Raw genomic sequence first — 10,557 nt, 5'->3', positions numbered from 1 at the left:
TATCAAAGTATCCCTTCTCATTCACTTATTCAACAAGAATTTATTGTGCTCTGCTGAGTTATTCCTATGTGCAGGACACTATTGGGCACAATCAATAGCACAACCAACTGTAAGATATAGTCCCTATTTGCAGGAAACTTTCTGAAACAAGCCCTGGGAGAGAGGGGAGGGGAGCTTCTACCTCAGGGCCTTTGCACTTACTATTACCTCTTCCCGGACCACTTTTGTCCAAGTGTCAACAGAGATGGGTCTCTCACCTCTCTCAAGGTATTTGCTCAAAATCGTCTCTTCAATGAGGTCTTCCTGACCATTCTATTTAATACTATGAAACTTTTCACATCCTCTATATTATTCTGTTCAATCGGTATGGGGAGGGGGATGTCTGAAATTAGAGATACGGAATTGTCATCTATGTTGGCAATAGAATCTGAAAAAATAAAAATGGAAATAATTACTCACAGGAGGAAGGTGAATCAGGTGCTGAAGTGATCAGTAAAATGACAAGAATGACCCTGAGCATGACAGACAACTTCAAATACAAGGAAGGGTAATAGAAAGTGGAGTTTGAAGGTGTGCAGACATGTGTTTCAAAGGGAAGGAGAAATGATGTGAAGAGAACCGTACATAAGAAAGGCATTTAGGTCACTTAGGATTGTCAGATTTCATAAATTAAAAGTACATGAAGCCCAGTTAAATTTAAATTTCAGATAATTGTTTAGTATCACTAAGTATCACTGCAAATAATATTTAGTATTACTAAATATTCCATAAATATTCTATAGGCATACAGACACACAAAAAAATGCCTTGTTTATCTGAAATTACAATCTAACTGGGTATCCTGTATTTTATCTAGCAATCCTAGACTCTTGAATATATGGAAAGTGAGACAGGACTGGGAGGAAATAGAATCCTCAGGGGAGAGCCAGAAAATGAAAAATATGTTCAGAGAAGAGGTTATACATATTAATCAGTGGCCAGCAAACAACAGTGTTAATCGCTCGATGACTCAGCTTCCTCAGCTCTAAAATAGGGTTGATGAAACCTGCTTTATTTACATGGTTCATTTGAGGATTAAGTGAGGTAATGTAAGCAGCAACCACATCAAAGGTACTCAATAAATAGTGGTTATATTTTATCGGGAAAAGACATATTTACAGTGATACAGGATAAAGGGGCTTGAATAGAGAGATGGTTAAGAACACCCCAAGACTAAATTTGCACTAAGCTCACCCAAACAAAAATGATAAAGCAGTCATCTTTTACCTGTAACTAAGGGTTAGACAAAAACTACCTAAACGTGTGGAGACCCTCAGGATAAAGGAATGAGTCACCTGGGCTTTTCTGCTCCGAACCCTTGGCAGTTTATCCCAATGTACCTCTCTGGAGCAAACCTGTAATTGGATCTTGCCACAATCAAGAGTAAGGTTTTTCTATAATCTGGATCTAATTTTGTTTCTTTAAAAAGAAGTAATACAGCAGATATGCCATGATTTCAAGAGGCCTAGAGACTAGTCAAGGAGGGTGTGTAATTTTACTTCCTCTAAAAATACATTATCACTTTGGCTTCACATATGTTTGTGAGTTTTCTCTTTCCTCGGTCGGAACAGATCTGGATCTTCCTTTGCAGAAGGCATACCCAGCAAATTTCTCTGGCATCCTTGCCTCTATTTTAAAGTGAGAGAATGTTTCGGCCCTTTTGTCTTATAATGTATTCTTTAAAATTGTCAGTGATAGTGTCCAGTTATAATTCCATTTCTCTATTTGGAGACAGTCCAATGGGTAGATCTCTCTCTGCACTTTAGAAATAACATGAAATAGTAAGATGGAAAGAATTTTCAACGGGTTTCTCACAACAGCTTTACATAATGTCACATTCTTTGATAGAAATAATATGAAATTTATCATTCTGAAATAAGTGAGCCTAGATTTTGCTGCAAATAACTTGAGAATCGTTTAAAACTCCCAAAGAGAGAGGGCATAAGTAAAATTCATTTTAAAATAGTGGTAGAGTCACTGCTCTGTCTTCACCAAATCTCCTGATTTTCCTGGATACACAGGTGCTTTTCCCAGCTTTCTCTGTAATCAGTGGAATCACGTGACTGAATTCTGGCCGATGGTAGGCACCACTTCCACTCCTATCGTATTAGAACTTCCGGGTGCTCCTCCACGCTTTCACCATTTTGGCCGGTTTATTTCAGAGAATCTAGGAGGGGGCTCTGGGGCTCCAGGGGACAGCTGAAGCACTGGAGAGAGGGAACCTAGGTGCCTGTGTCTTAGCCCCAGTTATTTTCCACATTGCTACAAGCAAAGCAGGTAATTTATTTGGGATATAATTACACAGATCAGCATAGATGGACTGAGGAAAGGGAAACAGGGGAGGAAGTAAAACCAAAGCAAGGTCACCTCCATGGGAAACTGGGGCTTGATCACTGTCTGAGAAGTGTGCAGATTTCTTTCAGTAGTCTTCTGAGAGAGTTAGGAAGAAGCATTTATCCAGCCGCTCCCATACTCTATTGGTTGAGAGCATTCCTTGAAAATGCTAACACAAACACACACACACACACACACACACACACACACACATTTCTGCAGCACTAGGCCTGCATGCTCAGCAAGATCTGCTGGTGCTTTGCCATTGAAGTTCAACGATCCTACCATTTTTTTTTCTTACCCATTATCCATCTTTTATCCATTTTTTTTCTCCCAAGAAAACAGCTAATAATGGTTTTGTACATTTCATACTAAATTGCCATATAGCATCAAAATGTCTCCAAATATTAAAGACAATTTTTATAAAGATAATTACAATATAAATAAGAGCTTTGGTGTATCAGAGAGCAGATAAGTACTTTTCACATAAAAAGCAAAATGGCACCTCATTAAAACGTCAGGGATTCTGAAGTTGAACAGGGATGCAAACAGTTCTTTGACTGGTGCCCCTCTGCCCTTTTCAGTTGGCACATGCATTGCTTCAAAAAGGAAATCCAGGAATTCAAAGTCTATAGGTCCATTATATGTTCAAGGGCTGGTTTCAGCCAGTTGTCACCATCGAGAATATGTACTGGCTGAATGACCTCTATTATCAGAGGAAATTTTGTTTTCATTTTATCTTGATTTTAATATGAAAATTGTTTCCCTTCTAAATGTGTATTTTTTTCTTATGATAAGTCTAGAAATTACATAGTATTAAAAAGAGGAGGGTCTCTGAGATAACATATTGCAAAAATGAAGACAAACTACAATCATGGTGCACTGCAACACAGGATTTTTTATGCTGTTGTTGTTGTTTGGGGGGATGGTCATGTGAGGCACTTTGGCTCATGACCTAAGTAGCCCAGGCAGACTTCTGTGTCTTTTGGGTGTGAGCTGGCACAGCTGGTATCCCTGGCTCTGAAGAGTGTCCTAGGATGACAGGTATTGGGTGTGGACAATGGAAATGTCAGTGCCATGAATCAAAGAGCATGAAGGGTCTTTGTCCACTGTTCTCTGAGCCATAGGATGCTGTGACACCTCCCATCCAAACAAGAGTCAGAGCACAAGACTCAGATCTATGCTGGGTGAAAGGGACCTGAGGGTAGATGTGGTGCTTTTATATTCATTCTGACAAGTATTGTTACTTATGTTTTTATATACATTTATATCTGTGCATCCACAATCTATATCAAGATATAGAACATTTCCACCATCTTAGATGGCTCTCTCATGTCCTTTTCCATTCAGTACATTCCCCAGAGAAGCCACAATTCTAAGTGATATCATGTTATTTTCCTCTGTTCTTAACCTTTATGTAAGTGATATCATATAGTATAGTTTCTCTTGTGCCTGAATTCTCTTGCTTATAACATATCTGCAAAATTCAATCATTTGTTATGTGCAATAATGGGTTCTTCCTCTCTTAATGCTCTTTAGTGTTCCATCGTATCAATGTCAGGACAGGGGAATCACGTGTGCAAGACCACATAGCCTCCTGTTTGGTTAAATGCTCTGTTGTTGACATCTTGAAATTGTTAATAATTTCTTAACAAGTCACCTGCATTTTCATTTTGCACTGTAAAATTGTCTTATTAACTGTGTCACTAGACCTGACCAATACATAGCTCACTTTATTATTTGTTGTACCACTGATGGACATTTGGGATATTTCCATGTTTTGTCCAGTAAGCATAATTTTCTTGAATATTCTTGTATATATTTTTTGAGACCTGCACCAATTTCTATTGGACATGTGCATCTAGGAATGAGGTTCCTGGGCAATAATGTATTCAGCTTCAGTAAATACTGACCAGAGCTTTCCAAAATACTTGTACCAGTTTACATACCCATCAGCAAAAACTAAAAGACATTTCACATCCTCTTCAACAAGTTTCTTTTTTACTGTGGTAAAATATTCATAGCATGCCATTTATCATTTGAGCAATTTTTAAGTGTACAGCTCATTATCATTAAACACATTCATGCTGCTGTGCACCCATCACCACCATCTCCAGAACTTTTCCATCATGCTGAACCAGGACTCCGTACCTATTAAACAGTAATTCCCCATGATGGTAACTCCAGGGCCTAGAGACCACCATTCTACTTCCTCTTCCCTATGAATTTGACAATTCTAGCCTTAATGAAGCGGAATTATATAACATTTTTCCTTTTGTGTCTGGTTTATTTCACTTGCCATGTTGTTTTTAAGGTTCTTCTATATTGCAGCACGTAATAGACTTGTATTCCTCTCCAAGGCTGAATATATTCCATTGTAAGTTTATGCCATACTTAGTTCATCCATATCCGTTGATAGATATTTGGTTTATTTCCATCTTTTGGCTCTTGTGAATACTGCTGCTGGGAAAATTTATGTACAAATATCTGCATAAGCTCCTGCTTACAGTTCTTTGGGGCAAATACTCAGAGGGGGAATTGTATCACATGGTGATTCTATGTTGTGTTTTGAGTACAACCACACTGTTTTCCATGGCAGCTGCGCAGTTTTACATTCCCACCAACAGTGCAGTTAGTTTCTCCACATGCTTACCAACCAGCAAGCCTCTAATTTTAGCCATTCAGTTGGGTTTGTAGAGACATCTCATCATGGTTTTAACTACCTTAATCATTAATGATATCGGGAATCTTATCATGTGTGTACTGGTGATCAGAATATTCTCTTGTAAAGTGCCTATTCAAATCTTTTTGCCATTTTTATTTGTCTATTATTGATTTGTTTTTCAAACACATGTATTGTAAATATCTCTTTCCTATATGTAGTTTGGCTTTGAACTCTCTTGATAGTATCTTTTGAAGAATAGAAATTCTTAATTTGAATATGCATACTATCTTTAAAAATCTTTGCCAACTCCAAAGTCATCAAAAATGTTCTCCTGTGATTTTTTAAAGCTTTATTGTTCCATTTTCACATGTAGGTTTTAAACCTAAAATTTATTTTTTTGTATGGTGTATGACATAAGCATCAAGATATATTTTTTTCTCATGTGGATATTCAGTTACACTGGTATTATTTATTGAAAAGATCTTTTTCCACTCTACTGCAGGATCACCTTGTCATCAACCAGATGACCATATATGTATGCATTTGTTTCTGAACTCTGTACTCTGACCCATTGGTCTATTTGTCTGTCCAGACACAGAAACCACACTGTTTTGATTACTATAGTTTTATAATAGGTCTTGGTTTCTGGTGGTTGGACTCTTTTTGTTCTTCTTATTCAATTTTGCCTTTGCCAGTTTTTGTTCTCTGCATTTTCTTATAAATTTGAGAGTCAGCTTGTCAATTTTACAAAAATCTCGGTTAGGATTCCTTTGGGGATACCTAGTTACAAGCATTTAAGTCTATATTTGAATATTGTGGATTTCATCTTCTTGGTCTTGGAAATCGTAAAATGGATTTTTCTGACCTGAGCACATTATAAACCTGTCACCCATTTTACTCAAGCCTTTATGTATGCAGAATATTTCAAAGGCAAAAAACACTTTTTTCTGCATGATTTTACCATGATATTTATTTAACACCTCTTCAGTTGCCCTTGCTACCTTTTGAAAGGTAATATTTTAAAACTGAAAATAGTCACTTATGGCTGTTAAAAGGAAACATATTTTACATGAAATAGCATCAAAAACCAATAACAAATTTTGAAAAAAAATTTTTTTTTCATGTTTTATTTATTTCTGAGAGAGAGAGAGTGTGAGCAGGGGAGGGTCAGAGAGAAAGGGAGACACAGAATCTGAAGCAGACTCCAGGCTCTGAGCTGTCAGCACAGAGCCAGACGCCGGGGCTTGAACCCACAAACCATGAGATCATGACCTGAGCTGAAGTTGGACGCTTAACTGACTAAGCCACCCAGGCGCCCCCTCAATTACAAATTTAAAAACACAAAATGTGATTAAATGTCTAATATAAAAAGAAGAAAGGGCCGGTAGCCCTTTGAGGTTCTATGGCTCTTGTCACTGATATTACTTCATCTCGATGCTTTACAAATGATCAGTCTGTGGCCTCTGAGAGAGGGATCTTGAAAACAGGAGATCTATAGCGGAGCAGAGCAAGAGAACACTCCAGGGCACCAGTGCAGGGGAGATGCAGGCAATAGTGACGGTCAACACTTGGAAACTGACTGGCTTAGGCTGATGCAGAAGGACAAGTGTCTCCAGAAGATGGAATTAATATCTGACGTGCTCATGCATACTGAAATGAGATTTATACCTACACGAGAGAATCTGGGGGTAAGTTAGCAATTGGTACATTAAAAACTGAGCCAAAGAGAAAACAAGACAATTACTAATAGCAAGAAACATAAAAATTATATAAAAGGTTATATAATATCTAAGAAAGGAAATGTTATAACATAGCACGTGGCTGAACTGTAAATAATACATATATAATCAAAATAACATAAACACCATATATTTACCTGACCAGAAACTATGATATAAATGCACTTGGTAAGAGAGGGGACTGGTGTAAGAGAGATAAGACCTCATTTTCCTTAGTAGGAAATCAATGGCTAATTTTTTTTTTAATGTTTTTATTTCTAGGAGAGAGAGAGAGACAGCGTGAGCAGGGGAGGGTCAGAGAGAGAGGGAGTCACAGACTGAAACAGGCTCCAGGCTCTGAGCTGGCAGTTAGCACAGAGCCCGGACGCGGGGCCCGAACCCACGAACCGCGAGATCATGACCTAAGCGAAAGTCGGACGCTTAACCGACTAAGCCACCCAGGCGCCCCAATCAATAGCTAATTTTTCAAAATCAAGAAAAAGCAGGATAAGTATGTTATCCAGAAATATGGAGTTAATACTAATACACAAGCACACACACACACACCCCCCCCCACACACACACCCCTGTGCGTACACACACTCTAAAAGAGTCTAAAGTGTTTTCTCCAGGAAGCAGAAATCAAGTCGTGGTGCAGAGACCAGGGACAGAGGATGTAATTTTTCATTCCAACCTTTGTGGACCCTTTTACCTTTTCTTACTCTGTCCTCCAATGAAAATAAAAATTAAGTAAACAATACAGTGATTAATACAAAGTGAACCCAACAAATATACTGGCCTCTATTGCCACACTTATTAAATTTATTTATTTCAGTACTCGCTTTAAACAGGCTTTCTAGGAGCGCCTGGGTGGCTTAGTCGGTTAAGCGTTCGACTTTCGCTTAGGTCATGATCTCGAGGTTCGTGGGTTCGGGCCCTGCGTCGGGCTCTGTCCTGTCAGCTCAGAGCCTGGAGCCTGTTTCGGAGTCTGTGTCTCCCTCTCTCTCTGACCCTCCCCTGCTCACGCTGTCTCTCTCTCTCTCCTAGAAATAAAAATATAAAAAATAAATAAACAGGCTTTCTAGGGGGGCTCACCTAAACAGATTGGTCAGGAAAGGTTTCTTTGGAAGAGTAACACTTAGAATGAAGTTAGAGTTAGAATCCACTAGAAAGGGAGGAGAGTGTATTTCAGGATGCAGGACCCAAACTGGCATAGGCTCTGAATGGGGAAGCTTTAGGGCTTCTACTGAAAGACCTGTTGGCCTGAGAGGAGTAAATACAAAGGAGGAAGTCAGGAGATATGACAGCCTATGAAGAGACTGTGCTAGGTGGCCCTCCTAGCTTTTAATAAGGATTTTTTTCAAAAGTTTTTATGTTTATTTATTTTTGAGAGATAGAGTACAAGTAGGGAAGGCACAGAGATAGAGAGAGACAGAAACAAAGGCAGGATCTAGGCTCTGAGCTGTCACCACAGAGCCCGCCATGGGGCCCAAACTCACAAGCCATGAGATCATGACCTGAGCTGAAGTCAGATGCTTAAGGACTGAGCCACCTGGGTGCCCAATAAGGGGTTTTTTTGTATGTATCCAGAGTTTCCTCTAGTTACCTCACCGGTATGTAATAGGGTTAAGCTGGTTCTTCCCAACTGCACTTGAAAAGGTCAAGCATGTGGCTAATTTACCATTTTGGTAATTCTCTTTCAAAAATGGGAGGGAATCACTACTTCTGCTAGGAAGGGCTGCTGTTCTGATGTGGAGTATTCAAAGGCCACAGTAGTCTGAAATTTCCTCAAATCAAACCAAATCTTCTCAAGAAACGAGTCATGAGCAGGCCCTGACTAGAACCCCAAGAGTCTAGGGCTGGAAAGGCCACACTGACGGCATTGTTGTTGCTGTTTCGTATTGTTTCAGGCTTTGTTTTGTGTTTCTTTTGAAATACACTAATGGTGGGGTGCCTGGTGGCTCAGTCTGTTAAGCATCCGACTTTGACTCAGGTCATGATCTCTTGGCTCGTGGGTTCGGGGTTCGAGCCTCGCACCTCGCATCGGGTTCTGTGCTGACAGCTTAGAGCCTGGAGCCTGTTTCAGATTCTGTGTCTCTCTCTACCCCTCCCCCACTCATCCTCTAGCTCTCTCTGTCTCAGAAATAAATAAACTACAAAACAAAATTGAAATGCACTAATGGTAAGAGCAAGAAGGAAAACTTAAGTAGAAAAGGCAAAGAAATTTATAAAAGACAGTCTCATCCTTTTTATATATTTAAAAGTGTAATTTTTAAATTTAAAACCGAGGACCAATCGCATTTGTCCTACCATATCAAAAAAGTGGTTTTGCTTTTTTAAGGTGTCATGGTCCTGTTGATGCAAAATGAAAAAAACCTCTTAGAATTTCTAAAAAAAAAAAAAAAGAGAGAGGGAGAGAGAGAGAGAGAGTTTTGTTTGAGCTCAAGTTGTGACAGCTGCCTGGGATACGCAAGCTTCCCCAGAAAAGAGTCCTCCAGTAAGGGAATGTTTGGTATAAGGTTATATACATTTTTTACATAAAAAGTTACAAAATATTAGACAAAGAACATTTCAGAGAGTTGCAGACCTTCTATGCAGGGCTGTATGATTTTAATCTTATGAGAACCAGGGATGTTTCTTACTTTTTCTTATCCTCTTTGTTCAGAATGCTCCTTTTGGTTATTTTCTTGATCGAAGCAGATGTACAATGTGTGCTCCGGGCAGAAATAGAACCCATACTTTGAAGTTTTGCTGAGTCATTTTGACCTTGGTAAATGTTAAAGTACAGCTTCTCTGAGAGCCCAGTAGCAAAGCTCACAAACATGAAAAGTTCCAAATTTCCTTTACCGGTACCTAGTTGTTTCTGATGCTCACAATTAAGAAAATAAGATGAAATATGCAATGCCTATGTATTCGGTACCCATGCCTTACCTTTCATTTGAACCTTTCATTTGAAAGAATTTATTTTTTTTATTCTGCCTGGGGCTGCTACACCATCATTTTAAGAAGTACCAGGTGTAGTGTCATTAACAAACACCGAAAAATAGGAAGAAGGCAGATTAAATGATTCAAAATATGTGAAATGTAAACCTAAATGCAGCTATTTTGACTTTAAGAGTTACAAAGAGTTTAGAGAGGTCATAAAGCTGTTGGGTTACTTCTCTACTTAAGATGTCTACATTTTATTTAAAAACTTAGAACTTCCAAGTTCATTAATTCAAAGATGGAGGTATACCTTTTCTGATCAAGAGAGGAAGACCCCAACACATAATGCAGGTAGAAAGAAAAACAAATACATTTAAGCTAAATTAACAGTTGTTATTTCTATGTTTCAGTATTCTTATTTCAGCTCATTAAAAGAAAACCAGGGGACTCCTGGGTGGCTGAGTCAGTTAAGCGTCCAACTCGGCTCAGGTGATGATCTCACAGTTTGTGAGTTGTAGCCCCAGGTGGGCTCTGTGCTGACAGCTCTGAGCCTGGAGCCTGCTTTAGATTCCACGTCTCCCTCTCTCTCTGCCCCTCCCCAGCTCACGCTCTGTCCCCGTCTCTCTCAAGAATAAATAAACATTAAAAAAAGAAGAAAAGGGAACCAAAAAAAGACAGGTATTTGTCAAGGAAGTTTGGCATATATATATATATTTTTTTGTTGTTGTTGTTCAGCTGCCGTGAAGGATTCAGCCCCTTATAATAAACGCATTTGTTTTGAAGTGTTACTGGCACCAGCAATTCCCATCTTTTCTCTTGAATAAAGATTGTAGTTGTGGATTTTTTAAAACTTTCTCTTTCTTCACATCACTACCA

The sequence above is a fragment of the Crocuta crocuta genome, unplaced genomic scaffold (assembly GCF_008692635.1).
Source record: "Crocuta crocuta isolate KB4526 unplaced genomic scaffold, BGI_CrCroc_1.0 scaffold190, whole genome shotgun sequence".
Taxonomy (NCBI): Eukaryota; Metazoa; Chordata; class Mammalia; order Carnivora; family Hyaenidae; genus Crocuta; species Crocuta crocuta.
The sequence above is the reverse complement of the archived record's forward strand: the minus strand, read 5'-3'. Positions refer to the sequence as shown.